Source organism: Pezoporus occidentalis, unplaced genomic scaffold (genome assembly GCF_034315485.1).
Source record: "Pezoporus occidentalis ecotype Australia unplaced genomic scaffold, CSIRO_AGI_Poc_V1 ctg297, whole genome shotgun sequence".
Taxonomy (NCBI): domain Eukaryota; kingdom Metazoa; phylum Chordata; class Aves; order Psittaciformes; family Psittacidae; genus Pezoporus; species Pezoporus occidentalis.
Genome location: NW_026914907.1, coordinates 22,943 through 28,942, shown reverse-complemented (window position 1 = coordinate 28,942; position 6,000 = coordinate 22,943).

Here is a 6,000-nt window from a genome sequence, read left to right as displayed (position 1 = left end):
CGGGGCTTGGAGCAACCTGGTCTAGTGGAAGGTGTCCCTGCCTGTGGCAGGGGCTTGGAACTGTATGAGCTTTATGGTCCCTTCCAACCCAAACCAGTCTGGGATTCTATGATTCTATAATAAATCTAAAAGGGCATCTGCTAAGAAGTGGCACCCATGGATGCACTACTGCCACTGGACACAGCCAGTGGTGGTTTTGCTCCATCCTTCCTCAGGCTTACAAGAGATCAACTTACTGCATCTGAATGCTCTACCAGTCAGCTGAGCCAAGGCACATGCTGGTTGGAAAGCAGAAGTGACTTGAGAGTGATTTAAACGAACACCATACCTCCACACTTGCTTTGTGCTAAAAGTATCCACACAACAGCTCCTGCATCTCTGATGGAAAGTTTCACTAACTATAGAATTTTTCATCACTTTTTTGTGATTCTCCTGAGTTATGTCTTGGTCACTCCTGCTGTTCCCTTGTCAACACTCTGGGCTTGCCCTGCTCTCTCCATCCAGCAAGTTCTCTGGACTTAACAGCTCTCTGCCCAAGTTGTCCTTTACAGAGATGACCTTTAGCCCTCTTTGTTCAGCCTGGGGAAATTCAATTAGCTACTCCTGACCTCCTTCCACCACTGTTATTCTATGACTTCTCAAGTTTATCTTATGACTTCTCTCTTTCATTCCTGATGAACCCAGCATTTTTTTTTTATTTATTTATATTATATACTGGTGGACTTACAGTCCTCTCTGGCTTGCTGTCCTGAAATACATCCCCTCTCATTCTTCCTTCTTGTTTACATTTCATATTCATCTGCTTTTCCAGTTTACTACCCAACTCTATCCTCCACAGTCCTCTGGCCCTCTCTATACTCACGTTGCTTTGTTTTCTTTCAGTTCCTGCTGGAAGCCCCAGTGCCAGTTCTACTCTTTAATTGCTTCTTACCAGTTCTGAGCCAAATCAAGAGTCTTTTGATTGCCACCTGTTGCCTTTACACTGATGCCTTATCTTGGTGTCTCTGCCAAGGCATCATCTCTTGTATGTCCACACCAGCTTTCTCTATTTGATGTGCCATAGGCATACTCTCTATTTTCTCACTAAGAACTTGTGTCATTTCCCTTCTGTCCTAGTCATGTTATACTCCCTCCACCACTTCATATTAATTGGCAGCTCTTGTCTTTGCCTCTGCACACATGCTTTCATTAAGTCCTGGTCATTCACTTTCCTCATCTGATTTTTGAAGAGCTGAAAAGCGTAGATGAGCCTTTTTTCCTTCTCCTCTTGCAGCCCAATACAACCTTTTCCTTAAGGCCCTCTTACATATGGATAAATTGGCTCCATTTTCAGAGGACAAGCTAAAGTTGTGTCTCCCAGGAGCAGTGTGCTCCCAACTGTCTTCCCATGAATTCAAAGCCTGTGTAGGTGCCCCATGAGAAACCTTGCATATGCTTGCTAATGACCAAATGGCCCTTCATCTGGGGAGAACATGCTGTTCTCTTCATGAACCTGTTCTTGATGGCAGCCTCCAAATGTTCTGCAAAATAAAGCCTACAGTAATACCCAAGCTGAAGTGGAAAAGTGGGGAATAGAACCCAGAACTCCTAAGCCTTGACCATAATACTACCCTTCTATACATCAAAGACCAGGAATCTGAAAAGAGCTAAATATTAAATATTACTATCTTAGCACAAGCTCCCAAACTCTGAAAGGTCAGTCCTACCTCATCAGTCTCAAGAAGCAGTACCTTTGGCCAGCTGGAAGAAAGGAGTCATCATCATGTCTTGGACATTACCTTCAGGCTTGTAATGGTTCCTCAAGGGGTTTAACCCCTTGGCTCCACATCTTGCTGCAGGCCTGTGCGCTCTTTCAGGGGACCTCTGCAATGCACCAACATTTTCCATAGAGCCCTTCAGCTGTCTCAGGCCTGAAGACAGATATATGACTGGCAGTAAATCTGTCACTCTGAATGCTGCTATCATTGCTCACTACTGATGTTTGGATAGCGAGCAACCATGCCGGTGGCCAGAACATCTAGAAACCTGGTTTGTCAGAAGGAAGGCAAGATGAAACAAATGGCTCTCTTGGTTTACCTGTGAGTTCACTTTCTATGTTTGGCAGGGTTTGGAAAACTCTTCCTTTTTGAGCAGAGCTGCAAAGGCTAAATGTTCAGCCCACCTGAGATGTCCTGCCTCCATTCAGCCTGTGAAATAGTCTACTTTTAACTCTTTCAGTTTTTAAAGGGACATTGAAAAGTATTTTTCAGTCCAAATCCAAGACGTGGATGCACAAGGTAACTTTTTTGGAGTGTGTTCTATGTTTTTTAAACTAAGCACATGTAGGACAAATCAGCTGTCCTTTTGGTTTCTGGGATTCAGGGACAAAAGTGTTTAAGAGCCTGTCATGGCCCCAGCTTCTATAAGTTCATTTAACCCTTTAGAAAGCAATTAATACATTTGGTTTCCAGGTTATTTGCAGAAATTCACAGTTAAATGATGTGGTCTGTGAGTGCTGTTCCTCTTTAAATCTGATGCCTGGGAATTTTGTTGGCTAACCCACATTTTGCACAGGTGCTGTATGGTTAATCACACCATTAACTGAGGTTATTTTAGGCATTTTATTTTTGCTCCTACCTTCAGTGCTCCAAATCACACCTCTCTCCCAGGTCACCTAAGTTAAATGTTTGCAGTTTCATAGTTTGAATACTCCTGAGGTCACTTCTGCTCACCTTAACAGGTTGGCAGGAATACAGCTCCAGATCTGGTAACACTTTGAGAAGAGTACAGAGAACACAGTGATCAAAAACTCCCCTCAGTTAAACAGATTCCCATTTATCACAGGCTGGACAGCACCACTGAAGAGGAGAGCTGGGAGGACAGACTGCGGAGAAGGGAGAACCAGCAAAGCAGCACTGGTAGGCATGGCTAGCTGTGAGGATGATACCATACTGACTTTGCTTACATCAAGAGGTTGCTTACTTGTTTATGGTTGTTTTCTTCTGCTTTTACCCTGGCTATGCCTTTTGGATGTCTGTAAAGCCTACTACAAATGAAGTGGTGCTCAACAACCAAAGTCAAAGACAGAAGCACTGGAACAATTTGACATGGCAGGTATGATACAGATCCTATGACCCTCCTAATCTTAGCTGTGAAAGAGTAAGCAGGTAATGACAATGACTGCAATAAGCAGGTGGCAAAACTTCAGACTAAAGCTCAGCACCAGCTTAGCTGCAGGAGATGTAGTACCTGTGCTCACTAACACTGTGGTAACACTGCCTTTTTCAAACAGCTGGGAAAGGAAACAGTGGAAGATGACAAGACTCTTCCAATGAACTCTTCATTACTCTTCCTCAAAATACATCAGCTCTTTCTACTCTTCCCCAAAGAATCAAATGTCTTCTTGAGGTGATATGCCCTCTTTCTTCATCTTGACTCACCCAGCTCTATGAGCAAGTGCCACATGATCCTCACCACAATGCATGATGGTAATACCAAAGGATAGCACACGCAGTACAGTCAGCTTAAGAATAACCTAAAGGCTATTTGCACAATATTCTCAAAGAAATAAAATCCAGGGGCAGAGCTGTTGGAAACTTTAAGCCTGGGCAGTCTTTTAAAAGCAAAGGCCCACAGAGAACTGTAAATATCCATCCTTTGCCATTCTAATATTCTTACTCATTTGTCACTTTATACCACTGCTTTTATCTCCTTTAACCTGAATCCCAGACTGGTTTGGGTTCGAAAGGACCTAAAGCTCATCCAGTTCCAACCCCCTGCCATGGGCAGGGACACCTTCCACTAGACCAGGTTGCTCCAAGCCCCATCCAACCTGGCCTTGAACACTGCCAGGGATGGGGCAGCCACAGCTTCTCTGGGCAACCTGTGCCAGGGCCTCGCCACCCTCACAGGGAAGAACTTCTGCCTAAGAGCTCATCTCAGTCTTCCCTCTTGCAGGTTAAAGCCATTACCCCTTACATCCTAATCTTACATCCACTACTGAAATGGGAAATCAATTCAACAAGCCTAAAAATGGGAATGTGTACAGGATGAGAATACTGACTTATTCTCTGAATATTCTTCTATCAGTTCCTGGAAAACAAGTCCACAAAAAACTCAGACATGCTGTCTAACAAAGCAAAAATGATTAAATGAATGTTCTCCTGCTCCTCTTCAGTCTGTATTAGTCCTTCTAAAATATGGGGGTGTATTCACACACACATCTACACTGCTGAGTACTGGCTCACATTACAGACTCTGGGACATGCTGGATTCTTACAGAGCTTGTGGATCACATGAAGCCTATACCACAATTAACTGTTCAGCCAACTGAGTAAAAAAATCCTAATCTTGTAGACTACAAATATAGTTGTTACTTAACTGTCACCAGCTGCTGAGAGAAGGAGAGTGATTCAAGGGGAAGGAAATTCTGCACATGTAAACAAATGCTTGTTACTGATCACAGGCTTGAAACCTAGTGAACCTCTGATCATCTTGCTAGAACATCCTAGGCTTCCTTACCAGAAAGGAAAAGAGGGCAGAACTGTCTCCTCACATTCAAATTGAAGCTTAGAAGTTCACCATGTTTCATAGAACATACCTGATTAAAGTTAGGGCTCAAGCACAAATGTGAAACTTCAATTTTCAGATACACAACCTTATACCTGCCTAAGTAACTTCTCTGGGGTGACAGAGTTAAGAGACTGGGAAATATCTAGATGTAATACAAAGATGGAGGACCTGGATAGAGGCAAGGACTTCAAAAGAGACAGTGTGTTGTTTTTCCTGCACAAAATGCTCGAATTTTACTGTGTTAAAGACATCCAAGGAACTAGACAGAGATACTAAAAATCTGACTGGACACAATCCTAGGCAATCTGCTCTAGCTGACCACATTTTGCGCAGAGAGGTTGGACTAGCTGCTCTACAGACCTACCTTCTAAACTCAGCCACTCTGTAGTTCCACATGGGACAATATAGGTCAGTGGCACCTGAAACACAAGTGTCGCAGACAGATTATCTTTTCTGAGAGCAAATGATATAGCTGGGGGAAAGAAATTAAGCAGAGAAACTTCTGTGCATGTAAAATCCATGACTGTAATGACAGATACCCTCTCTGCCTACAAGCCCCTATGCTTAAAAACCGACAGCCGCATCACAGACCTAAAAAGCAGCATGATGGCAGGTCTTGAGAGGGTTACAGAAACATGCCCCAACAGTATTATCACAGGTAATGTCATTTAAGGTGTCAATCACTGTAGCATGAGTCTCACAAAGACATTTCATCATATGATTTCATCATAGTTTTCAGGGCCTGTGATGGGCTAAAGCAGCAGACTCAATCAGATGATGGACTGAGGGAGTACAGCCTCCTCCAGCATGAGTAAACCCACCAAGTCCACCAGGAATGCACTGCAGGAAGCTTGCTACTCTTGCCAGACCCAGAGAAGCAAGGAGGCCCAACACTCCAGCACACAAACCAACCTCCTGCAAAGGAATAACAATTATTTTTCCTTGCAGCTCTCCCTCTTGGTGTCATGCTCATGTGCTGTGTTAGCACTGACAAGGCAGCACAAGAATTGCCATAGGTATGACTCAAAGCTATTCAGGTTAAGGACAGCACTGAAGATGACTGGCTATGGGAAGAACTTCCAGCAGAAGCACTGGCTCTCCCATGTCAAACATGGCATACACAAACACAGGTCCAGGTCCATTAGAGTAAGGGAAGTTACTGTGAATGTACCCAGCAGGTATTTGACAGCCTCTGATGACAGACATCTCCAACACATTCCTTTTGAACTCCAATTCTTGCTGTCATGGAGCACACATCAGTGCTCAGCCAAACAGCTCTCAACTCACCATCAGCTAGGGCACTGCACTGGCTTTTTCCCCCCTGTGTGGTTCGAAGCCGGCACTGTGGGCTTCCTAAATCCATTGGCTGTGTTAAAGACTTCCAACTTGTTCCTTGTCCCAACAGGCACATGTGCTTTGCCACCCATGGTACATGCACACACTGGCTGG